The sequence below is a fragment of the Protopterus annectens genome, chromosome 1.part1 (genome assembly GCF_019279795.1).
Source record: "Protopterus annectens isolate FY-2018-M chromosome 1.part1, PAN1.0, whole genome shotgun sequence".
In the NCBI taxonomy this organism is placed as follows: Eukaryota; Metazoa; Chordata; order Ceratodontiformes; family Protopteridae; genus Protopterus; species Protopterus annectens.
Genome location: NC_056726.1, coordinates 122,255,979 through 122,283,759, shown reverse-complemented (window position 1 = coordinate 122,283,759; position 27,781 = coordinate 122,255,979).

Genomic DNA, 27,781 nt, shown 5'->3' with positions numbered 1-27,781 from the left:
ACCTATCTTCTACTCTGATACTCCCCTTATCCTACTCTTACACTCCACAGACTTTGCTCATCTGCCATGTAAAATTGGGATTCACTATCCTTACCCTCATTTGCATAGGATTGCCTACTAATGCTTGGTTACATCTCTTAGACTGAGCTTCCCCCCTTAGCAACCTCTACTCAGTAGCCATGTTGTCTTCAGCCTGCCATTCACTTGCACGGCAAATTAATATTTTGAATGAAATCCCTATTTGTGGCTTTTATTTTTTGGTTTTCTGTTTTTTAGAGTGCAGCACATTTGCGCGGTGCTGCGCTATGCTTAAACTTCGGAGATAGAGGTAAAAAAAATATATATATATTTTTTTTTATTTTGCAGCAGGTAACATTGCCAATGGCTGTATATTTGGCCATTGGCATGCTTCCTCAACTGGATGCATCCTTTATTTGGAGCTGTCACGGCTCTGTTTTGCTATTTGCAAAACAGTACTCAGTTGTCAATGGAGTACATTTCTGCAAATAACACTACTCTTACTCGGACAGGTTAGGGTTTCCTGGATCGCAAATTTACCTCATTTGCATAGCTTTCGGCAGCAAATGAGGTAATTTGCATAACCTAGCCCTGTCCGTGTAAGAGTAGTTTTAGGAGCTCTCTTGCACACCCTTGCCGGCTGTTCCTGGATCACTCGGCAGACATGTTGGCTGTATGGAGTCTTACTCTACTCTTAGAGTCCATGCAAGCCTTCGTGAATCCGGCCAATATACTGTCATGCAAATGTCAAATAAACAAATGCAGATGTACATCACCCACCCTGCTCATTACTGGGCAGAAGACACTCCTGTGAGCATCATTACAGCACATCAACAGTAAGTCAATGATTGCTCACCCGTCAAAGGTACAAATGTGTGTCAGTATGGATTTGACTATGTGCACACGTGTATAATCAGTTCTTGTGTACAACTATTTGTTGAAGGTGTGAACTCATGTGAATAAATAATGGATGTGGAAATGTAAGAAACAGCAAACTTTGCAATAACGTACTGCTAAAGAATATATTATCTGCAACATTGTGTATATATTACTGTTACATTGCTGTTTGATTCTGTCAGAATAGGAGAACTGCACATAAACATGATATATACGATCACACATAGCATCCGTAATGACAACCCATGGCACACAACACCACATCATGACAGTGGGACATCATGACAACTGTCATGCAAAACACATTGGGAATGAAATGTCCTTCTGTTGCACATAATGATATTGCAATACACAATTATAAGCCATACCACAGTGGTAGTGATCAATTGTGGACAACATATATTGTCTGTTATTTATCCCAGTAAAACACATGTTTACAGGCTATGTCTGGAAGCACTAGCTGCAGGTTAACTGCCACAACGCATGAACAGCTGAATGTGGGAGGAAAGTGCAATAAGTTAATGTGCGCCATGCACTACTGAAACAGAAATATATGTCACATGTCAAAAATACATAAGTATGACAGATACGGGGTAGGCATGCAGAACAGTGTATATGCAGTCCAATCAATTATATGGCAATCAGCATGTTGGCAGCATAACACAAGTGGAGATCACAGACAATACTTACAGACCAGAGGGACCAGACTGATGGGAATGAGACTCCTGGATGACCCCATGGGTTATCTTTCTGAACAAATCACATATAGTCTGTGCCATATCCTGAAAGAATGTCCCCATCATGTCCCCCATCTGAGTAATAAACTTCCAGATCTCCTCTTGTAATCTTCTTGACTCCAGTCATGGTGTCATCTCCTCCAAGCTGCAGGTATGATGGCTTGGGCAGAGGAGGGTCCAGCTTTCTCATCATTGTTGCCAACATCATTGTCATCATCAGAAGACTCTGGCAGTGGCCTGGCATACACTCATCATCATCATCTGAGACATGAACATCCACGGGTCCCATGCTCTGTCAAGATTAATTGCAAAACACAACAGAAAAGAAAAACAAATGTCTATCACATAGAACATTCCTAGGAAGAGCATGGCAGAACTTAATATGAAGATAATGAAAATTTACACAGGGATTGACACACATCCATTATGGAAAGAAATACCTTATAAGTGCCTGGCCCTCAATGACCTATTCATAAACAGAACATCAGTATTCTAGTGTGAAAATCTGTATAGGCATAGAGACACACACCAGGGTCATTAGCATTCTAAAAATGTATGAATGTTCAAATATAGAGATTGTACTGCCTGCATGTAATGATTCATATAAACAGCCACAAGGTGGCATTGTTAAAATGAGGAGAACTTGATGTGACAATACTGTGGACAATAGGCAAGCCAAATGACAATCATCTGAGCTAGGCAGCATGATAACTAGCTGAACACACATCAATATAATGAATACAATAGTAACAAATTTGTTACATGTTCAATCACCACAGCCTGTGACATATCATAATGTAATTATACATTGTACTAACAGTATTGTATGTGTACATCTGTATGCATTATCTACCTAAAATTAGTCCCAGTCAGTAGCCTGCAAAATGCAAACATCCTGATGATGCTTATTATGAACTGCTGCAAACAAATGTATATCTGCACAAGTATCAGTACGCCTAGCTTATAACTTTGTTTTAAGCAAAATTCCCAGGGTGCTGTGTTCAGATGCAATATTGATGCTGAGCTGCAGAGTATGCTGATTATGAACTACTGCAAAGAAATGTTTACCTGCCCAAGTGTCAGTAAACCTAAGCCATAATTGTGTTTTAACAAAAACAGCCAAGGTGTTGTATGCAGATGCAATGCCACTATTAAACAAAAGGACATGCTATACACTCTGCAAACACTGATACAGCACACAACCATTCCATCCACGAACAGCAAGCTATATACAACAAATCAGTTACTGGGAAACACAACCACGCACATACATGTATACTAAACCATGCAGTATAAGTAGTAATCAAAACAATTACCCTGGGATTCATTAAGCCCTGCACAACATGCAGGAATAGTGCAGGAGCTGCTGCACAGAATATGTCCGCTGAAAGATTCAGTATAGAGCTCCCGGGATGTGCACGAGCACTCCTAAACTATTCCTGCATGAACACCACTGCCTTATGATAATTACCTCATTTGCTGGTGAAAATCATGCAAATGAGGTGAATTAGCGATTCAGCAAGCAGGCAGGTGTTCGCGCAGGAACAGTGTAACCTGCAGAAATATATTCAGTTACTAGATGAATACATTTCCGCAAATAAGAAAACAGATTCATGACAGCCTCAAATGAAGCATGTATTCCATTTATTAGGCATACCAATGGCCAAATATATGACCATTGGCATGAAAAATAGTTTTAATTTTTTAAAATAAAACTTTTGTTTTGGCCGATCTTGACCATTTAAGCATAGGGCAGTGGTGCGCAAATGGGATTGTGCCAAAAATATAAACAAAAAAGTGAAAAATCAATTTTGAGAGAAATCTGCATTTTTGCATTATAATCAATGGCATGCAGAATGAAAAAAATACCAGGGAATAGTGGTTGCTAATGGGAAAGGCTCAGTGTATGTGTAGTAACTCTGGAGTAAGGCAGTGGTGTATGCAAATGAGGAGATTTATACTGAATCACAATTTTTTTCTAAGTGTCAGACTGCACCTAACCTTGTAGGTGTTCTAACACCACAGTGCAGACAGGAGGAGCAGCTAACATGAAAAGGGGGGTTTCATGCTTGCTGTAAGCACACTGGAGCTCAGGGCCCATGTTTGCCCTTAGCTAAGCACAGCTAAGGAAGGGTGTGTGTCTGAGGCTGTATTTTCTTATTCCATGAAATGCAGAGCATGTTTGCATCCAGGGAGGGCCAGTTCTGCTTAAAAGTGTTTACTTTAGCTAAACGGGTGTGCGCAGCAAAAAAAAAAAACAAAGAAAAAACACAGGGGATAGCAGAACTGTATACATTTGAGCACTGGGAATGTGTGCCGCACATCTTGGCTTAAATGGAGAGGAAATGGGAAGAGGAAACAGCAGAAGGAAGGCAATCAAGGAGAACTATCATAGCTGGCAGGTGGAATGTATACGAATCAGCCAATTACACAGGCAGCAGCCCAGCACACTACTATAAACTATGCAAACACCTTTCAGTCAGGTTTTTGCCACAAACTCTACACCACTGGTGTACACATTTGGGGGAATTTTAAACTGACAAAGCTAACAAAACATGTTAGGGGTTGCTCTTGCTTTGATTTATCAGTATGTGCTAGAGACTGAGGGTGGTGAGGAGGATAATGCTGACAACCAACTCAGACCAAGGAGGAGGAGAAGAGTGTTCAGAACAAGGGTAACCTACCAGGGACTACATGATCTGGAGCTAGGAGAGCACTACAGGGTGGACAGGGACAAACTTCAGCAACTTGTTGAGCTGTGCTGGCCTCACCTCAGACCCAGAACCAACAGAGGGGAACCCATCCCAGTGGATGCCAAGGTATATGTAGCCTTAAGAATACTAGCTACAGGTACTTTCCAAAGGCCAACTGGTGATACCATGGGGGTCTCACAGGCATCTGCATCCAGGACACTCCACCAGTTCCTGGATGCCATGCAACTGCATGCCTCTGAGCACATTTACTTCCCCAGCAACCGTGAGGAGAGGACCAGCAATATGCGTCTTTTCCACCATGTAGCAGAATACCCGGATGTACTGGGTGCTATAGACTGCACCCACATCTACATCAAAGCACAACCCAGTGACCAGGGTAGGGTCTACCTAAACCACAAGGGGTTCCACTCCATCAACTGCCAGGTCATGTGTGATGCCCAGGGAATTATCATGAATGTGTGTGCTGGCAGCCCTGGAAGCTATCATGACTCCCACATCTGGCATTCCTCACAGCTGTACCAGGTGTTTGCCAGTGGGGACATCCCATATGGCCGTCTGGCCATCTGGTGGGGGATGCTGGTGGATGATGACACCCATCAGAAATGCACTCACACCCATACAAGAATGCCATAATGATGCACACGTGCAAACCAGGATCATTATAGAGCATGTATTTGGGATGCTCAAGTCACGGTTCCACTGCCTTGACATATCCAGTGGAGCCTTGCAGTACTCTCCAGCCACATGTGTACACATGTTCATAGTATGTTCCATGCTACACAATATGATCCTGCAGAAGCAGCTGCACCAGGAACAAAATGGGAAAGGGTCACATAGCCCCCCACCATTGCCTAGGTCTCCACAGGCACAGAGGGACTCAGAGGAGGAACATCCTGAGCCGGCCCCTGTAGGCAGATGGAGGCATGCCCAGTATGACCTGTCCTTGGCAAAGAGGCAATGCATAGCACATACACTGACACTGTAGGACCCAAGTGACTGATCTGTCTCTCTCTTCCTCGCACACACAGTAAAATGGATGCCAAACAACTCACCACCTATACCCTACCATGTATAGGCAGTGTACTGTATGCATCCAACATAGTCAGCCCTCAAGCACCATCCTCACAACAGCCTCAGGCACAAAATAAGTCAGTCTCCTTAACAAAATGAATGAATGGAGTGGAATGTTCTGATATCATATCTATGGTATTGATTCAAGTATGCAAGAGAATGTGGTGGCTTACTGGGATAGCAGCATACAACTGACAACTCTGTGGGACAGCAGGAAGTGTATTCTCAGTGCTGGCCTACCCACACCATGCAGTACCATCCTAGCTGACAAATACCACTGCAGTACATGTGGTGAGCCAAATAACTGGGGGTCCTAGGTCACATGCATGAATGTCAAAGTGGGGGTCCCATACCCAGCCACAGACTCACCCAACAGTTCAGCTGTAGAAAACCATACAGAAATACCCGGCAAAGGCCCCTGCATGGCAACATCCATGAAATGCCCACCTACATACTTTTACACAATGATATCACAGCAGGTCTTGCAGTGGCAGGATGGCTTTGAAAGGTAAGATGTCTGAAACTACAAATGTCTATGACAGAAAAATCTGACCTGTGTTTGATACTGTTATGCCTGTAGTCTGAAAGATAGGGCACACCACTATGCTAAATGGGACCATAATGTTAAGCAAATATCAGCACAGTCTCTTCATATTTGTATTGTGTACAGATATGTCACCTCCCATAGTCCCATAGAAATGCAGTAACATGTCCCTAACCTTAAGCAGTATCCAGCTGTCAACTAGAGTTATGGTGAAATACAAGCAGAAAGCAATTGTCAGTAACACCTACAGTCAACTTACTGGTGCCATCCCAGGGTTGTCCACTGCTGGCAGCCTGGGAAAATATGATCATCAGAATGCACTGCCTTGCTACAGATGGCCTGCATCTGTCACACCTGGCCTACAGGCCTGTGGAAAATGCCCATGCCTCACCCACAGTGCCCTGTTAGGGAGTGTCATGAGGTCCATAACACCAACATAACACAGTCTAAAAAGGCAAAGAAAGGCCATGCTGCTAACTGCTAGGAGAAAACCTGCCAGTGTCAGAGAGCCAAAAGTCTATCTAAAGCCATGACTAATGGGGTGAAAAAGTCCCAAAGAGAAGGACACCTTTGAAATACTGCTCTAATAATGTAATAAAGTTGACAGAATGATTGTAGTAGCATGGAATGTCTGATGGGTATGAAGTCAAAAACTGGAATGTCAAATGTCAGTAATATCTGACTTCAACCCTGAGTGACTTGCAAAACACATTTCCTTGAAAACCACACTCGTTTGCTTAACCAACAAGATATATGAGTCATGAATGTGGACATACTGTGATACTCTGTACAGTTGACAGACAGGGCTAGGAGTCTAAACATGGGAATGCACTCATTGCAAGCAGTCCTAATCCTGGAAGATGGTGACATGTCTGCATCCACAGAACTCTGGCCCACAGCCATGGGGAGTAACACACCCTTCCCTGATGACTCATCCTATGCAACATCCTGACCCCAAAATGTGGCCAGCCAAGCAAAATGAGGTGGGCCATACATATATGTCAGACAAACACTCACCTCCAGGCTGTTCAAATGGTCTGACACACACAAGACCCTCCGAGTGCAGTCAACCTTTGAGCAGACCCCTATGCAAAGCACTGGTAGCTATAGGCAAACATATCTGACCTAGGACACCACACCCACCATATCTTATCCCCTACAAATCTATCTGGAGTCTGCCTGTCACTCTGATCCTGTCTGACTTATATTACCCAACCATCGACTGGAAATCAGAGCAGGCCAGAACAGAAATGCACAGAGATTCCACCATTGTAAAATATCACCAAGGTGCTGGACTGTTTCTATAGGTCCAGCAGTCAATTGCTCATAGGAACACCTCTCAACAGGCTGGATTGTGCAAGAATGCATAGCATTTGGCCCATAAGTTTGGTGTGTGCATCATCCATTCTGTATTCCTCTGGTAAATCACTGTGATGATCTGAGGAGGTATGTCATGAGGTACTGAAACAATACATGACAGTGTCAAACAGAATATATGTTAGATGTCTGCTAAAACAAGCCCTGTAACCCTAACAACCCATACATTATTGAGAGAAATATTCACACTCACCATATGGCTCATTCTCCCCCCATTTTGATAGGCTATCTCCAGATATCCTGCACAAACAGGTTGAGAGGTATGGCTGTAGCACAAAACAAACTGGACTGGAGTACAACAATCCCTGGAATTGAGTCCCACATGTACTATAGAAGGTCACACTGGTCATGCTCATGCACTTAGAGAAATGTCAGTAGGATCTAGGAATGAACAGGCCTTCCCCACTCACTGCACTTCCCATTGCCCTACTTTAGCAGTCCTGAAGATGTCTGTCACCATATAAGTACCTTTCGTCAAACCTCAGCCCTATAAGCTCTGTGGTGCATGCAATAACCATGTAACACTATAGAAAAAAATGACTAGTTAGGTAGGAGTTCTAATCTGAGTTATGACAAATGTCAAAGTGTGTGTGCATTTACAAGTCAAAGCTTTTGGGTCCATTCAAACACAGTACACTTCCCCTTTCCCTACTTTAGTAGTCTTGAAGATATCAGTCACCTTAGAAGTCCCTTTCATCAGGCTTCAGCCTCATAAGCTCTGTAATGAATAAGCTTTGTGGTGAGTGCGATAACTGTGTAACACTATAGTACAAACAACTAGTTAGGTAGGAGTTTTAATCTCAGTCCTGGCAAATGTCAAGCTGTGTGTGTGTGTGTGTTTACAAGTTAAAGCTTTTGGGTCCATTCAAACCTAGTACAATTCCCCTTTCCCTACTTTAGCAATCCTGCAGATTTCAGTCACCTTAGAAGTCCCTTTCATCAAGCCTCAGCCCCGTAAGCTCTATGGCACATGCAATAACTGTGTAACACTATGGTATAAGTAACTAGTTAGGTAGGGGTGCTACTCTCACAGCTGGCAAGTGTGTGTATGTGTGGAAATGTGTCTGATTGTAGGACAAAGTATTTTGATAAGTAACACCCACTGCCCTACTTTATCAGCCCTGCTGATGTCATTTCCCATATCAGGACCTTTGGCCACCACTCAGCCTAGTAAGCTCTGTAGCATGTGCAATAACTGCATAACACTATGGTACAAATAACCAGTTAGATAGGGGTTCTACTCTCACATCTGGCAAACGTGTGTGTGTGTAAGTGTGTCTGATTGTAGGACAAAATATTTTGATAAGTTTAACACCCACTGCCCTACTTTATCCATCCTGCTGATGTCATTCCCCTTATAGGTTCACAAGTGTGTATTAGGCTAATGGCTCAGGAGCCTTTATAAGCCTAGCCCATAGAAGGACCCTGCCATTGTGCTACACAATGCTACTTCCCATTGCCTCTATCAAGTAGAGCCATGCAGTGATCCTTGGGGTGAACTGTGTATTACCCATCCACTCATCAAGATTTCTCTGAAACAGGGTCAGCTAGGTGCTCTGCATGACATGTATGGGAAGTGTATTCCAGGGCATGTGCAGCCACTTGGTGAGGGACCTGTACCACCAGCTTGTTGTGGCAATTGTAATAAGTTAGAAGTCTCTGCAATGTGTGGTGTGGAGGGATTGGGATGTCTTTACATTTAGCATTTCTAAAACAGCTAAGTCAGACATTGCTTTGTAAGTCAAGCACAGATAGTCTCTAACTAGGTGATATTACATAGAGAATAGCTGGAATCTTCTGAGTCTGTCTGTGTAAGATATGTGTTTAATGCCTAGGAACCTCCTTGTGAGGTGCTTCTGTGGCCTTTCCAGCTGTTGCAGGTGTCTACTGAGGTACATGGCAAATGGGCCAGAATACTTGATGAGTGGTCTAATGAGGGAACTTCTGTCTTCTGTCTTCCTGGATGGAAAACCCTTGGTAATACAATGTGCCACATAGAAGGACTTCCTGACCACAGTGGCAATGTGGTGGTTGAATGAGAAGCTGTTGTCAACCTGTGTCCCCAGATCTCTTATAATGCCTCCAGTGTTCATTGGGCTCCCACCAATGTGGTACTTACTGGGAACTGAGTGTTTTACCAAAGGGGATTATGATGCATTTTGTGGTGTTAAGCTTCTGGCCATGGTTTCCACACCACTCATTTGTCTCAGTGAGGCCTTTCAGTAGGATGTCTGCATCACTTGTGGAGTTAATGATAGCTCCCAGTTTGCAGACCTCTGTGAACTTGGTCAGTCAGAGTTCCTCTGTGTTGAGCTGGACTCTTGAGAAGTAGATGCTGGACAGGACACTACCCAGTACTGATCCATGTTGGACTCCACTTCTGACTGCTTGCCAGTCTGACTTGGAATTTGCCACTGTGTGTTCTGTGAACCAATTTGCAACCCACCCACTAATGTAGGGGTTGATGCCTAGTTTGGTGGGTTTCTCAATTATTCCTGACTGAGGAATGGTATCAAAAGCCTTGGCCAGATCAAGGTAGGCTGTATGCAGTACCTTATCATCATACACAGCCCTGGTGACTCACTCAAAGAAGTCAACCAGCTTGAGCAGGCATGATCTGCCATTCACAAAGCCAAACTGTTTGGGGTCCAGAGTTAGAAGATCACCTATATCTTGGTCAATCAGGTCCCTGATGAGTGGTCCATACCTGTACATAATAGACTCATCAGGCTAATTGGCCAATAATCCCCAGGGTCTGTAGATGTCACCTCTTTATGGAGGGGGATGACTGTAGCAGTGTGCCATTTTGGAGGGACAAAGCCTGAGGTGAGGCCCAAACTGAACAGAGCACACAGATGTGGTGCCAGATCTCTTTGTACATCATGTAGAACATAGCCATGGATATGTCTGGATCCCATGGAAGCTGTATTCTTGCCTGTGGACAATGCATTTATAACCTAGCCTGCAGTAATTCTGGGTGCCTGAAATTCATCTGTCATTGTGATTGTTCCCTTGGGGGGGGAAGAGTGGGGTAAAGCTGGCACTGAATGTGTTGGCAAGAATGTTGGCAAGTCTGTTTCCAATATCTGTTGTCTCTGGATAGGAGTTAGCATTGTGTAGTAGCTCACAGCACTTGTGGGTATTGCTGTGGAGGTTGTTGATATAACTATCAAAGGCTGTTGTGATTGTTGTCAGTGTCTGCTGCAATTCTGCCTTCATAGCTGCCTGTAGATGATTCCATGAGGGATCTAAAGTAGTGATTGATGTTAATAAGAGGGTTCCCCTGTCTTGGGACACCACCTTTTTCTGCAACAGTGTCCTCCATCTGTTGTACACTTTAGGAATGGCAGGGGACCATCACATTGGCTTCCAGTGTTTGGAGGACAGCGTCTTGGTTCTGTTGGCTATGGCTAGTACCATGCATTCATTTACATGTTTGTACAGTGCATATGTGTATGATTCAACAGTCATGTAGCTATTTTCCACTGGCATGGCTGCAGTGAAGTCATCCACCCCTGTTTTTATGACTCCAAAGTCAGGTTTGGAGAGGTTTTTCAAAGTGGTTACCTTTGTGGGGGGTGTGGGTGAGATGTTGAGTTCCATGTTGATTACATTATGTTTGGATCTGACCAGGTAGGGATTAACAACTGTGGTCAAGCAACAGTCCCATATGTAAGTAATCAACTCAGGTCAAGTTTGTTGCATCCTCTACCGGGGTTCAGTATGAGGTGGTCCAGGACATTTGAACTGATGAATTCCAGGAAGCATTGGGCCAGTGTATTGGTGCTTTACTACTTTTCCCAGTTGATGGAGAGGTAGTTGAAGTCTCCCACTATGCCAGTGTTGGGTTGGACCTTCATAGATGCCAGGATGTTGAGGAATGTGGATTGACAGTCCAGGGACATAGATGGGGATCCATAGCAAGCTATGACCTGGATTGCACTATTACCCAAACTCAGTTATACCTGAAGTATCTCAGATGCATTATGCTGGGATACTAGTCTGGAGGTGTGCATATCCATTATGAATAGGGAGACACCACCCCCTGTGGACGTGTGGTCCATGTTTTGGTGCTGACAGCTGTGGAATGCATCATAGCCTATTAGTGCAGGGCTGCTGTCTGCTGCTGTGAACCAGGTCTCTGTAACAGCACAAATGTCAATGTCCTCCACTTTGAGAAGTGCTTTGAGTGACTGCATCTTGATAGTGAAATGTCTACTGTTGAGCAGCATGACCCTCAGATTACATACATGTCTAGCTGTTGTGGTGGTAATTTGATTTTGAACACTGCCTAATAAGGCACTATAGGGGTGGCATGACACTTAGCCAGTACCTGGAAACCCAGGGGTGACAGATGCAGGCCATCTCTGGCAAGGCATTGAGGTCTGTCAATCATGTTATCCCAAGCAGAGAGATACTGGATCCCCTGAGAATGACACACAACACATAAGCCAATGTTGCAGTCAATCATTTGTTGATAGTACTCAGCAACATTCTGGGTGATGGTAGTATACTGCTCTGGGATACTTTCACACCTCCCTGGACCACATTATCTGGGAGTTCAGCCATGCATCTTCTCATGTAGTCCAGGGAGGTGTGTCCCAGGTCATTCACACCCACATAGATGATGACAGAGTGATATTTGTAGTAGTTTTGGAGGGCCTTGACTGGGTGTGTCATGTGTTGGATGCTGGCATGTGATAGACAGCTGGCTGTTACCTCCTCCATAATCAGCCTAGTGTGTGGGACATCTGTGTGCCTCAGTATTGAGTCACCCATGATTACTGTATTGTGCAAGGTGGTCAGCCTTAGGGGCTTAGGTTGAGGGGCACACTGTGTATGTGACATATGTGTCCTTTGTCATGTGCTGTGTCATTGTGTCTGAGTGGGTGTCTGTCTTGCTGGTCTGTGCTGTTTGGATAAATGCCCATTGAGTTCCTTTGTGAAGGTGGGTGTGTGTTTTTTCAGTGTATGTCAGAGCTGTCATAGTGGGTGTTGTGGTGAGCTATGTGTTCCACATGGTGTGGTGCAGATGTTGACCTTATCCTCTTGACCAACTAGTGCAGTCTTCAATGAAGAGTGCATATTTCCACATTTAGTAATATAAGGGTAACTCTCACAGGTCTGAGTGTTTAGATTTTAGAGGAGAAGGTTGTCTGAGTTCATGGGGCAGTTGCAACAGTGCCTCAGAATGGACAAATGCACCAGGTTAATGGGCAAAGGCACAGATAACTGCACTTCAATCTTGCCAGGAGGGGTGGTCATAACTACTAAGTACTGTGGCAAATTCTGTGAGGAACGAGTACTGCTGATGGCTCCCAGATGTGTTACACTTATTGATACAATAACCTGTTGAAGTGCAAAGCTATTATGCTATTTGAAGAGCAAGACAGAATGAACTAGCAAGATGTTAGGGAAAAACTGAAGGCAGACTTTCTGCCACCTGTAATACTTTACCTCAGCTATGCATTTATCAGCACCTTTGTCCAGTTAGCTCTGTAACACAGTAGTACAAATAACTAGATAGGGGTTCTAATCTCAATACTGGAGTGTGTGTGTGTGTGTGTGTGTGTGTGTGTGTGTGTGTGTGTGTGTGTGTGTGTGTGTGTGTGTGTGTGTGTGTGAAAATGCAGGTGTTAAAGACCTGAATTCCCTACCCACCACCATTTGTAAAAAAAATTGCAGATTTTTGCCTCATATTTGATCTGATCTATTCCTCATAATATCTGTGGTTTTTAAATATTGCAACGCTTGAAATTTGATGGTGCAGTTATAGCATTGTTGCCTCACAGCTGCAGATATTTGGGTTTGATTCTTGGCTGGGGTGCCTTCTTTGTGGGGGGGGGGGTCTGTATCTTCTTCGTGGGTTTGCTTTTGTGTCCTCCCATGTTACAAAGACATGTCTGCATTATTTCTTCCTGGGCCTCTGCTGAGAATTGTTTTTTTTTGTTCCAAGTCAGACTGTCCTGATTAACAAATTGACAGGCATTTGAATTTCAGACTTCAGGTTTCTGAATGTTTACTTCCTTACTTATTTGATGGTGCAGTGGCAGTATTGTTGCCTCACAGCTATAGGTTTTTCTGGTTTGATTCTTGGCTGAGGTGTCTTCTGTGTGGAGTCTGCATCTTATCCCTGTGTTTTTGTGGATTTGCTCTGGTGTCCTTACATATTTGATGGTGCAGTAGCAGTGTTGTTGCCGCACAGCTATAGGTTTTCTGGTTTGATTCTTGGTTGCGGTGCCTTCTGTGTGGAGTCTGCATCTTATCCCTGTGTTTGTGTGGATTTCCTCTGTTGTCCTGCCATTTTACAAAGACATGTGTCTACAGTATTTCTCCCTGGGCCTCTGCTGAAAATTGTTTTTGTTCTGTCAGAAGTAAAATTGACAGGCATTTGAATTTCAGACTTCATATTCTTCAGAAAATACATAGTAAAACAACTTTTTATTCTAGCAATAAATATATAGTAACACAACCTTTTATTATAGCAATTTTTTAAGTTTATAAGATGACTATTTGAAATTTGTCCTTATTTTTGGGACTGTAATACCCTGTTATTGGCTTTGTCCAGGTTTTTTGTGCTAAGGTTGACAGCTATGGCAAGAACTGAATTCACTGAATATGTTTGAGGGCCGTATTCCCTCATTACTGGGTTTGTCCAGGTGTTTTGTGCTAAGAGGTTGACAGCTATGGTGAGAACTGAATTCATTAAATGATAGCCATTTAAGTTTCAGTCTTCCTCTCTTTCACAAAGCAGCTGATTTGGCATAGTGGTATGTTGCTCTTGACTGTTTTGCACAGGGACCTTGGCAGTAAAATGTACGGTGGTAACACAGCATTTTATTCTAGCAGCTTTCCAAGATTATACAAGCAATGTTTAATGTGTCCCTGGTTTTTGCCCTTTTGACCCACCCTAATAAATTTGGCTTTTTCCAGACTTCTTGTGCTGTGAAGTTGAAATGCAGTTGAGTATTGCGTAGATTTTACAAGGAGCTGAGAGCTGCAGGGGAAAAGACGTTTAGTGCTGATTATAGTAAGTCAGCTCACATTGCTAATAGCACAACAGGTTGTGTACTTGCTTTTGATGCAGAAGGTTGTTGGTTCTACTCCCATAAGGGGTGAATGCTGCCGTACTGAAAGTTAAGATACTAACTATGAACCTGTTATCAGTTTGCCATCCATTTCCTATTGCAATATTACTAGCTTATTTTTAATGTAATTTAGGCAATTTATTCCGCAGGGGCATCAGACACTTTATTTTTCGATGAAACCATGAAATATAAAGGTGATTGCTAGCAGCAACCTCTACATTACAGATTTATTTAGCGTGGAATTATTTAGATGACTTTTTTACTACTTCAGAGATTGTGCATATTTACTGATAATGGTGGACTGTACAATTGTGCATATTTACTGATAATAGTGGACTGTAGAAGTTTGAGTAGACTTTTATGATGGAAATGTTCTGAATTGGGCAGTTTTGTTTCATTGTTTAGTGGAAAAATGTTCAAAGCAATAGGAAGGTGTATCAAAGAGCACATGTATGTTTCATATGCAAGGGGCCTATGATTTTTAAACAGCCCAGAATTAATTTTTATCTGCCACGGGTAAAATGTATTTTCTTTGAATGTGGGTTTTAATGTTGTTTCAATGAATGTGAGTTTCAAGGGCAGAGAAGTTTTAATGCCAAGTTTGTTTAGCAGATGTCTTAGTGTTTGTGCTGCAAAATGCAAAATAAAACTTTCAAATGAAGTTCAAATCATCATAGAAGTAAATCAGTATGCACATTAGTGTTTATGGTAAATGGAGTGAAATAACAAAGTAATGGATCATTGGAATGGCTGCAGGGGGTGGCTCCATTCGACCATGGTTTTGTGAGGGGGAAGGGCAGCAAACTTAGACAGCCCCAGCTGAACTATACCTCCCAACTGTCCAGATTTTCAAAGAATGAATAGATTTTTTGCTTCTGAACTATACCTCCCAACTGTCCAGATATTCAAAGAATGAACAGATTTTTTGCTTCTTATTTTTGGTTTGTTCCTCATAAAATTTGTGGTTTTCTGGCAAATCATTTAGGAATTAAGTCACTAAATAATGACACACTAGTTTCAGACTTTATAACCTTCAGAAAAATGCATGCTAAAGTAAGACCTGTTCTATCAACTGTCCCAGTTTATACAAGAGCAATTTTTAGTACTGTTTATATGTTCCCCCAATATATTTGGCCTTGTCCGGATTTATTGCATTAACAGGTTGAGAGGTACATGCAAATAAATTGCTTTATAGAATTAGGCATAGCCAAACCTCTCAACTGTCCCTGATTTTGGCTCAAAATGTTGCTCTTCCCCTAATGATCCCTCCACAAAATAGCAATTTTGGAAGAAAACATGGAGGGTTTATAATTAAGAAATAACTGTAATAATCAGGTTACTTTTATTTCAGAAATGCATGTAGATTATTTTATTTTGTCAGCTGATCAAGTTAGCAGTACTAATATTAAAGTGTCCATTCTTTGACAGATTCCCAGCTGTATTGTGTTGCTATTTTATATTTTTACATCACATTTTTGGTCCATTTTTCATAAAATTGTGTTTTTTTGGCAAATTAGTGACAAATAATTAAAGACTGAATTTAGAAAATAATGACAGACATTTGAGTTTCAGATTTCATACCATTCAGAAAATTCATACTAATGCAAGACCTCTATTAGCTTTCTAAGTTTATAAGAGCAATATTTTAAAAATTGTCCTTATTTTTGGGCCTCTGTCCCATTTCTTTGTATGGCTTTGTCCAGATTTCTTGCTCTGACGTTGAGAGGTATGACAAATGTGTCAGGGCCATCACAAGTCAGCCAGAGACATTTCAAACTGTGACATACTTGTTGCACCCCACTCCCCCATGTAGTGACTCTGGATGTGTCGAAGCAAGGCAAAGAGTAGTTATGCAGTGTAAATGTGCAGAGAATCCCACCCATCCAAGGTAGACACAAGTACTAGAGTGGCTTTTCATCTGTTCTTGATTTTTACAGAATGGTCGGGTTTCTGTCATATTTTTTGTACTGTTGATTTATGCTTATTACTCAAAGTGCCTGCTGCTCTGTGTTTAAGTAGCAATACTTTAATGACCATCAGGTAAGCTTGGCTGAGATTACAAGATGCAAGTAAGCTTTAATAAGCATACTGTTAAAGAATTGCCAACATTGAAAGCCTTTCTGTAGCCATGTAACGAATACTTAACTAGATAATGTATAAGCCTTGGGTATTGAAATGCATATGCCAGTATTTACATTACACTTGGAGACTTCCAGTCATCTCTGCAGGCTTTACCTGTAAACCGAATGCCAATCGCGTGGTCCATAACCTGTACAGTAATCCTTTTAAGCAATGTATCTTGAGCTTATTTCTTGTTTGCTTTTCATTTTTTACTTTGATCATGTTTTCCCCATGAAACAAGTAGATGTCAGGCAGCAGATCTTTTTTTGGATAAGGAACATTTTTACAAGTGGGGGCATCAGAGATTTCTACTTTCAGCATGTTACTTGTTACTTTAATAAAGCTGAATATATATTATAATTAGAACTGCAGTGCAAGAAGTGGTTTGAGTTGAGTGTTGCTTGTTTTTCTTATACTTGTTTTTGACTGGCATTCCATTAATGTATTTAAAAAAAAAGTAATTTATTTTTTCATGCCTTACAACCTTTTTTGTTTCCATCTAGATATTAAGCTGTCATACAGCCAATGCATTGAAATATTTTTATTCTTCTACACTTCATTTTGTCTTGATTGGACTCTCATAATGACGGTTTGGCACCCAGTGCAATATATTTAGTTTTTGTGGTTTGCTACTACAGGTGTGTGTGTGTGGTAGGGAATACATCAGGCTTGAACCCTGTATCTTGTATGCAGGTGTTAAAGACCTGAATTCCCTACCCACCACCATTTGTAAAAAAAAAAAACTGCAGATTTTTGCCTCATATTTGATCTGATCTGTTCCTCATAATATCTGTGGTTTGTAAATGTCACAATGCTTGATATTTGATGGTGCAGTGGTAGCATTGTTGCCTCACAGCTGCAGGTTCTTGGGTTTGATTCTTGGCTGGGATACCTTCTTTGTGGGGTCTGTATCTACTCCCTGTGTTTGTGTGGGTTTGCTTTTGTGTCCTCCCATGTTACAAAGACATGTCTGCATTATTTCTTCCTGGGCCTCTGCTGAAATTTTTTTTTGTTTCAAGTCAGACTGTCCTGATTAACAAATGTTAAATAAAATTGACAGGCATTTGAATTTCAGACTTCAGGTTTCTGAATGTTTAACTCCTTGTATATTTGATGGTGCAGTGGTAGTATTGTTGCCTCACAGCTATAGGTTTTCTGGTTTGATTCTTGGCGGGGTGCCTTCTGTGTGGAGTCTGCATCTCTTCCCTCTGTTTATGTGGATTTGCTCTGGTGCCCTGTCATTTTACAAAGACGTGTCTGCAGTATTAATCCCTGGGCCTCTGCTGAAAATTGTTTTTGTTCTGTCAGCAGTAACATTGACAGGCATTTGAATTTCAGACTTCATGTTCTTCAGAAAATACATAGTAATACAACCATAACACAACCTTTTATTCTAGCAATTTTCTAAGTTTATAAGATGAATATTTGAAATTTGTCCCTATTTTTGGGACTGTATTCCCCCATTATTGGCTTTGTCCAGGTTTTTTGTGCTAAGGTTGACAGCTATGGCAAGAACTGAATTCAATGAATATGTTTGAGGGCTGTATTCCCTCATTACTGGGTTTGTCCAGGTGTTTTGTACTAAGAGGTTGACAGCTATGGTGAGAACTGAATTCACTAAATGATAGCCATTTAAGTTTCAGTCTTCCTCTCTTTTACAAAGCAGCTGATTTGGCGTAGTGGTATGTTGCTCCGACTGTTTTGCTCAGGGACCTTAGCAGTAAAATGTATGGTGGTAACACAGCATTTTATTCTAGCAACTTTCCAAGATTATACAAGCAATGTTTAATGTGTCCCTGGTTTTTGGGCTTTTGACCCCCCAATACATTTTGGCTTTTTCCAGTTTTCTTGTGCTGCGAAGTTGAGATGCAGTTGAGTATTGAATAGATTTTACAAGGTGCTGAGAGCTGCAAGGGAACAGAAGTTTAGTGTTGCTTAAGTGAAGTTGGCTTGCCTTGTTAATAGCACAACAGGTTGTGTACTTACTTTTGATGCAGAAGGCTGTGGGTTCTACTCCCACAAGGGGTTGATGCTGCCATACCGAGAATGTTCCCCTTCATGAAGATACTAACTATGAGTCTGTTATCAGTTTGCCATCCATTTCCTCTTGCAATATTACTAGCTTATCATTTTTTAATGTAATATAGGCAATTTATTCCTGAGGGGCAACAGACACTTTATTTTTCGATGAAACCATGAAATATAAAGGTGTTTGCTAGCAGCAACCTCTTCATTAGTTACATATTTCTTTAATGTGGAATTATTTAGATGACTTTTACTTCTTCAGAGATTGTGCATATTTACTGATAATGGTCTGTAGAATTGTGCATATTTACTGATAATGGACTGTAGAATTGTGCATATTTACTGATAATGGTGGACTGTAGAATTGTGCATATTTACTAATAATGGTGGACTGTGGAAATCTGAGTAGACTTTTATGATAAATGTTCTGAAATGGGCAGTTTTGCCATTGTGGGTGCATGCGTTTTGTTTCATTGCTTACTGGAAAAATGTTCAAAACAAATTTAAAACTCCCTGTAACCATACCTCTCAACTGTACCTGGTTTTCAGGGACGTCCCTGATTTTGACTCATATTTTAGCTCTGTCCCTCTTAATCCCTCCTAAAACTAGTGACTTTTGGAGGAAAGGTGGTGAATTACACTTAATGAATAATGACAATAATTAAGAGTTATAGACTTCTTTTACTTCAGAAAATGTGTATTAATTCATATGCTCTGATTCTGTCAATGTTTCAAGTTAATAGCACTAATATTTTAAAAGTGTCCCCGATTGTCCCTGATTTTTCCTTGACTTGTCCCTGATTCTGCTGAAATTTGTCCCCTTTTGGTCGAGAGGTTTGCCTGTAACAACTGTACTGTATTGTACAATGAATATAATTTAGTACAATGAGGAAGGTGTATCAAAGAGCACATGTATGTTTCATATGCAAGGGGCCTATGATTTGAAAACAGCCCAAAATTAATCTTTATCTGCCACTGGCAAAATGTATTTTCTTTGAATGTGGGTTTCAATGCTGTTTCAATGAATGTGAGTTTCAAGGGCAGAGAAGTTTTAATGCTAAGTTTTCATTGTGAGACTGTATTGCTTTGTTTAGCAGATGACAGTGTTTGTGCTGTAAAATACAAAATAAAACTTTCAAATGAAGTCCATCTCATCATAGAAGTAAAGCAGTATGCATATTAGTGTTTATGGTAAATGGAGTGAAATAGCCAAGTAATGGTTCATTGGAATGGCTGCAGAGGCTCCATTCAACCATGATTTTGTCAGGGGGGAAGGGCAGCAAACTCAGACAGGCCCAGCTGAACTATACCTCCCAACTGTCCAGATTTTTAAAGAATGAATAGATTTTTGCTTCTTATTTTTGGTTTGTTCTTCATAAAATATGTAGTTTTCTGGCAAATCATTTAGGAATTAAGTCACTAAATAATGATACACTGAGTTTCAGACTTCATAACATTCAGAAAAATGCATGTTAAAGTAAGAGCTGTTCTATCAACTGTCTCAATTTATACAAGAGCAATTTTTAGTACTGTTTATATGTTCCCCCACTATATTTGGCCTTGTTCAGATTTACTGCATTAACAGGTTGAGAGGTACTGTCCCCGATTTTGGCTCAAAATGTTGCTCTTCCCCCTAATGATCCCTCCGCAAAATAGCAACTTTGGAAGAAAACATGGAGGGTTTACAATTAAGAAATAACTGTAATAATCAAAGTTATAGATTACTTGAAATGCATGTAGATTCTTTTATTTTGTCAGCTGCTCAAGTTAGCAGTACTAATATTAAAGTGTCCCTTCTTTGACAGGTTCCCAGCTGTATTGTGTGGCTATTTTATATTTTTGCATCACATTTTTGGTCCATTTTTCATAAAATTGTGTTTTTTGGCAAATTAGTGTCAAATCACTAAAGACTGAAGTTGGAAAATGACAGACATTTGAGTTTCAGATTTTATACCCTTCAGAAAATTCATACTAATGCAAGACCTATTCTATTATCTTTCTAAATTTATTAGAGCAATATTTAAAAATTGTCCTTATTTTTGGGCCTTTGTCCCACTTCTGTGTATGGCTTTGTCCAGATTTCTTGCTCTGAGGTTGAGAGGTATGACAAATGTGTCAGGGCCATCACAGTCAGCCAGAGACATTTCAAATTGTGACATACTTGTTGCACCACACTCCCCCATGTAATGACTCTGGGTGTGTCCAAGCAAGGCAAGGAGTAGTTATGCAGTGTGTCCCCCCCATCCAAGGTAGACACAAGTACTACAGTGGCTTTTCATCTGTCCTTGATTTTGCAGAATGGTCTGGTTTCTGTCATATTTTTGTACTGTTGATTTATGCTTATTACTCAGATTTATGCTTATTACTCAAAGTGCCTGTTGCTCTGTGTTTAAGCAGCAATGCTTTAATGACCATAAGGTAAGCTTGTCTGAGATCGTAAGATGCAAGTAAGCTTTAATAAGCATACTGTTAAAGAATTGCCAACATTGAAAGCCTTTCTGTTGTTGCCATGCAGAGAATACTTGACTAGATAATGTATAAGCCTTGGGTATTAAAGGACAGGATTCCATTATTTTAAAAAGCTCATTACACTTGTTGGAGACTTCCAGTCATCTCTACAGACTTTACCCGTAAACTAAACAGAATGCCAATCATGTGTGGTCCATAACCTGTACAGTAATCCTTTAAGCAATGTATCTTGAGCTTGTTTTTTGTTTGCTTTTCATTTTTTACTTTGATCATGTTTTCCCCATGAAACAAGTAGATAGTTGTCAGGCAGCAGGTCTTTTTTGGATAAGAAACATTTTTACAAGTGGGGGCATCACAGAGATTTCTACTTTCAGCATGTTACTTGGTACTTTAATAAAGCTGAATATAAATTATTATTAGAACTGCAGTGCAAGGAGAAGTGGTTTGAGTTGAGTGCTTCTGGTTTTTCTTATACTTGATTTTGACTGGCATTCCAGTAATGTATTTAAAAAGTAATTTATTGTTTCATGCCTTACAACCTTTTGTTTCCATCTAGATAATAGGTAAGCTGCCATGCAGCCAATGCATTGAAATATTTTTATTCTTCTACACTTATTTTTGTCTTGATTGGACTCTCATAATGATGGTTTGCCACCCAGGGCAGCGTATTTAATTAAAGTTAGTTTTTGTGGTTTTGAGCATAGCTCCTCCCCTTTCTAGTTGGCCATACCCCTTCCCCTTGATACCATCCATTCAGCTGTCTCCTGCAGCCCCCCTTTGATTTGAAGTCACCAGCCGCCACTGAATACCTCCAAGTATTCTTGGCACATCTTGGCTACTTATAGGCAATCCCTGCTTGACTGACAATGCCATGTCTGGCTAGCTATGTCAGGCATGCCATATTTAGTGAAACACTGACCTGTATGCACCACATGCCATGGATACCTCAACCTCATTACCACAATCAACAGAGCATGCTGGGGATAGGTGCATAACCCAGTGAGTGGACATGTTATGCAATATATGTTGCATACATGGCACACTACCTCATTGGTCCTATTCAAGAGAAATCCAGATGAGTGGATGTGGTATTTAACTGTCAACCTGGCCATCATTCAAGTGGCAATAGTCGATAGATGCACTGGGAAAAAATGTCAGGTCACATGATGCCAGGGTACTCCCATGGGCTAGGCTTGTCATGGATCCATGCCCATTAGCCTGGTATGCACCTATTAACACATGATCCTATGAATCTCAGTCCTGGCAAGTGTGTGTGTGTGTGTGTGTGTGTGTGTGTGTGTGTGTGTGTGTGTGTGTGTGTGTGTATGTGTGTATATTCGGAAGACTAGTATCCTTAGTGTGTGTGTGTTGGAGTGAGGAATATATCCATTGGGTTGGCCATGTATTACAATTGTAGGCCATCGTACTCCCAGCACACATCCTAAGTTCCACTCTATGAGGGCTGCTTTTTACATCAACCGTAGAGGTATCTGTACCACTCTGCAGACCTATAAGCCCTGTGATATGTGCAACGGTTATGTAACAGTGTGGCATGAGCAGCTAGAGTGGCAGGGCTCTTAATTACAGTACTGGCACACGTGTGTGTGTGTGTGTGTGTGTGTGTGTGTGTGTGTGTGTGTGTGTGTGTGTATGTGTGCACTGGTGTGTATAGCAGTGTTTGGGAGTGTGTACATTCATGCATGATATTAGTATGAAACCTATCACACCCACTACACACCACCCATTGCTATATCTTACAAGGGCATGTGAGGTTACTCACTATACATGTACTTTGGAAACTCACCACACTATCAGCTCTGCGCCACATGTGATAATTGGGATTTCAAACCCAACACTGGCAATTGTGATTGCGTGTGTGTGTGTGTGTGTGTGTGTGTGTGTGTGTGTGTGTGTGTGTGTGTGTGTGTGTGTGTGTGCAGTATTCTCTGTGTGTTGGGTCAACACAATACCCTCTGGGTGTGTGGTATTTACAAATCTGAGGTGTGTTACACCCACTATACTTACCATTGTCCACTGTACAAGAGCTGTTGACATCAGCCACCATACACTTACCTGTATACACCCCTCAGCCCTATAAGCTTCATGACAAATGCAAAAACTGTTATACAGACCTGTTAATTGTGTACAGCTGTACCCTAGATATGACACACTCAATGTGTTACCACACTGCCATACCCCTTGTAGCTAATGTCTGCATGGCCACATCCTCCTGACACACAGACACCTAGAAGACAAACAGAATACATTATGGAGACAGCATTCAGTCAGCGTTAATAACAACAATAATGCATCATGGCTGGACAGCTACACACTCTGACATGTAACCATTAAACTTGCTGGCTGACAACACTTTACACAGCGTTACATTGCTAAACTGTACTAAATTCACCCTGTGCATCAGAACCATACTAGTATGTCCCTGCATCAATGGTATGGATGACAAGGATGTGGCACAGGTATCATCATATGTACAGGGTGTGGTGGGGGTTTGCCAGAGGCCTAGGCTGGACCATTTTGTTGACATTATGTGTGTGTGTTTCGAGGATGTTCATTAAATGGGCCATGCAGAGGTGGTGTGTGTAAGTTTGGAGGTGACCTGGCTGTAATGGTGATGTGGGTGTGTGTGTGTATGGATGCACACAGTCACGCCATGTGGCCTCCCTACACAGGGGTATGTTGGACAGCTGTGGACCATACATGGCAAAGGTGTGCAGTTCACCATCTCTGACCATGGACATGGGAACTTGGCCTGTCAGGGGACCCAGTGGCATGACCAGGCACAAGGCTAGATGCAGTACTACTCCCCGATGGTGACTGCTGTCTGCTGGATCCACATCCCTGTTGGGACTGGCCAGGACCACGTGCCCATGGCCTGCTGCATTGTGGCATGGACAGTGACCCCCTGCAGTCATGCTGCTGGTACTGCCACTATGGGATCAAGAAGCTGCATGGCCACGTGGACCCTCAGCTGTTCATGCTGCTGTCCTATGTCCATGTGGCTGACGGACATCTCCCATGACATGCTCTATCACAGACATTACACATTCAAGGATTGATATTCCACGGTCAAGGATTTCCACATCTCATCCAACTGTATATCCATGACCTCAACATAATAATGGTGGGCACTAGCCTGACCATGGAGGTTGTCATGCATAGCAGGAAGAGTGGTATTCATGACCCTGAGAAGCTGTCTGGTGTTACATTCACTACATGCCTGTGCCACCATGATGGTCCAAAACATGCATTTGGTGACACTTGCTGTGAAACTTGTGACAGGGGAATGATGGGCAGCAGTCCCCTTCGAGCATCCCTGTCTGTCTGCCTGTGACCTCACCTGTTATCTGGCTATGCCTATTGTCTACAGACACACTTGCCATAGTCACACTTGCCTGTCTCATGCCACCACCTGGCAACTGTTCATTATCTAGGGCCACTGGTGATGGGGTATGTGTGGGCATTGTGACTGTGTGTGGGAAGGGGGTGGACAACAGTGGGATACCAAACAATGGCACAGATTCAGCCCCTGACAACCCTGCCTGTGCCTCACTATGGCTATCATCATTGTCAGAGACACTGACATCATTTCCCAAGAGGGAGGGATCCTGACCCCATTTGCCACCTGTGAGGGGAAGACAATAAATGTAAATTGATACCTGTACATTATGCTTGGCTGCCACATACACAGACATGCAGACAGATATGCACACAGACACTTACAGGTGAGGTGGCACAAAGCTATTACACAGACCTCAGATTGCCCAAAAGGTGACATGCATGACACACAGCCCTCATCATCATGCATTGCAGGCATTCTCAATTCTTGTTACTAACAATATACATCTCTGGGATGCATGAGCACTGTTAGTAGGTGACGTCTATCCGCCTAGCACACACTGCACCCATGTGTACACATTACTGCTGTTCACCTGTATAACACAGTGGCAATGACTGTAGACCATACCTCACAACTGTACAAATCATTGAAGAATGTGTAGATGTCTGGAACATATGTTTGCTCTGTTCCTCAAACCCCTATGTGTTTGTCTGACACATAACATGGATCATATGAGGATTGATGTAACTAATTAATGATATACATTTGCTTTGCAGACCTCATCACCAACAGTGAATGTATGTTCAAACAAATCCTGTTACACCAACAACCTTCTAAGCTTAACGTGGATATGATAGGTGTACACACCCCTGTTAACATGGCAGGATCTTGTATCATATAAAATGAGACCACAATACTGCATTCAAAAACATTATCTACATTAAATGTGACATATGACCTGTGCAATCCAAGCGAGAAACAAACAAATGTGTTAGTTGTGAAATATACTGAGTGAGATGTGTACGATACAGTGGTTGCATAAGTGTGGGCATTCTTAAACCAATGCTTTTTTGAAACACATGTTAAGTGAACTACAGCAGTCACTCTTCCTGGGAAGGGTAGTATCAGCATGGCACATCTTGACTTGGCATTGTTTGAACAGTCTTGCCTGCAAAGGTCCCTCAACTCTGTCAGCTGGCAAGGGCAGCTCATGTGCACAGATGTTGGAGATCACACTGGGGGTTTACTATTGGTGTTAAGTCTAGTCTTTGTCTGGCCCAATGCATACCCTTGATTGTATTCAGGTGGAGCCATTCTTAAGTAGCTTTGGATGTATGCTTTAGGTCATTGTTGTGTTGGAAGTTGAAACCCCTGTCCATACTCAGCTGTCTTGTAGATGCTTGATGGCTTTAGCCCACACATGAGTGTTTTTTGAACTGTTCATAATTCCCTCCACCATGCCTATAGGCCTAGTTCCAGCTATTGAACAGCAACCCCAAACCAGGGCACTGCCACCAGTGAGCTGCAACATGTGGATGGTGGTCTTCAGGTGAAATGAGGTGTTGCTTGTGCACCACATGTAGCTTTAGGGATAGTGGCGGTAAGTTTGAACCTTGGTCTCATTACACTATTACACATTTCAACACATGCCTTTGGGAGACTTGATGTTATGCTTTGCTACTTGTACACAGCCCTGCATGGTGTTTGGTGTGAGTACATGCTTCTATCTACTGACCCTACCCCATAGGCCAGACTTATGTAGAATCAGGCGAGAGTTGCCACATGTAATACACAATCAATACTTACCAGAGAGTCCTGCAAGTCCTTCAGTGTTGCTAAATGTCACATGGCAGCCTTCCTGACCAGTTCACAACATGTCTTTTCATCTGTTTTGTAAGGACATCTGGTTCTTTTCAACAGCACTGTTGTACCATATTTAATCTACCTTTTGATGATTGTCTCCACTGTGCCCATGGTATATGCAATGCTGTCATAATTTTGTTGTACCCTACTCGTGACTGATACCTTTCAAATATGAGATCCTTATGATGCTTTGTAAGATGTGTGCAAGCCATGGCTGCTTCTGGTACAGGCAACCAAGCAAATGTCATGAATACACCACTGCAACAGTGGACCGTTATTCATTGTTACATTGAGTCCCTGTACTTGATGGCAGGTGTGTACCCAAGCAGAGTGAATGCTGTCAGTAGATCACAAGCTGCTCCTACAATGTGTTATTTGGAGGGTGTGCACACATATGCATTCAGCATATTACAAGGTTTGTATACCCCATATTTGGTGGCCTAACATATTGTTCAATTTTACAAGTTAATTGTTCATGTTATGGTCACATTACAGGTTAGAAAAAGTGTGGAATGTAATATTGTGGTCTCTCATTGTATATATCAGAAACACTTGGCATCTTGACAGGGATGTGTACACTGTGGTATCCACTGTATAGGATTAATGTTTCATACATGTCCCTACCATAGCCCATTGTCCTCCCAGTTTGTTGGTCTCTGCCCAGATGTCTTGCACTCACAGGTTGTGAGGTACATTGCAGGAATGTTACATTACCCTCCTGATAGGCCCCTTTGGTGACCACTGTGATGCACTACTGTTAACACCAGCACAAGTGAACATGGACATCAAGCAATATGGCTAGATTTGTATTGACAAAGCACAACAAAGCAATTACATATTCACCAGGCTGCTTGTAGACCAGAGGGAGATAAATAGGTGTGGGAGAGAGGTAATGCCAGCAGACTCACATGTGGCCTTGGTACAGGGGGGAAACAGCATTTCTGTGCATTAACAGTACAACCCCATTACTACAAAATATGCTCCCCAGCACCATAGGTGTGCAGTTATGTGCATTACCAAACCCCATCGACAACTATTATCTTATCTGACATACGCATGTAGATACTCTACAGATACAACTATGTATGCTACAGTTCTCTAGTAATGTGCACTAGGACCTTGCCTGCATGCTCCTTTTCCATTGTGTGGTAAGCACTCACATCCACAATGCTGGATTCGGCATGTTGTTGTCTGCTTGCGGTCGGTGCCCTAAGATTGGCGAGGAGCATCTCGGTGGGTGTCACTGGGGCCTGCATGGATGGGCCCCCACTTGTAGCTGAGGTTTCTCTGGCTACGGCAGCAGCCCTTCACTGGGCATTATGTATGAGGTTGGTTGTATGATGCCTGACCTGCTCATAGGTTTTTGTGTGCAGGCCAACATAATTTAACCTGTGGACTATGTCATTTCACAGGGTTGTTCTCTCCCACAGATGTTCCTGATCATGGGCAAACATTACAGCATAGTTCTGGACAACGCTTTCCATGATTTTAGCTTTTCA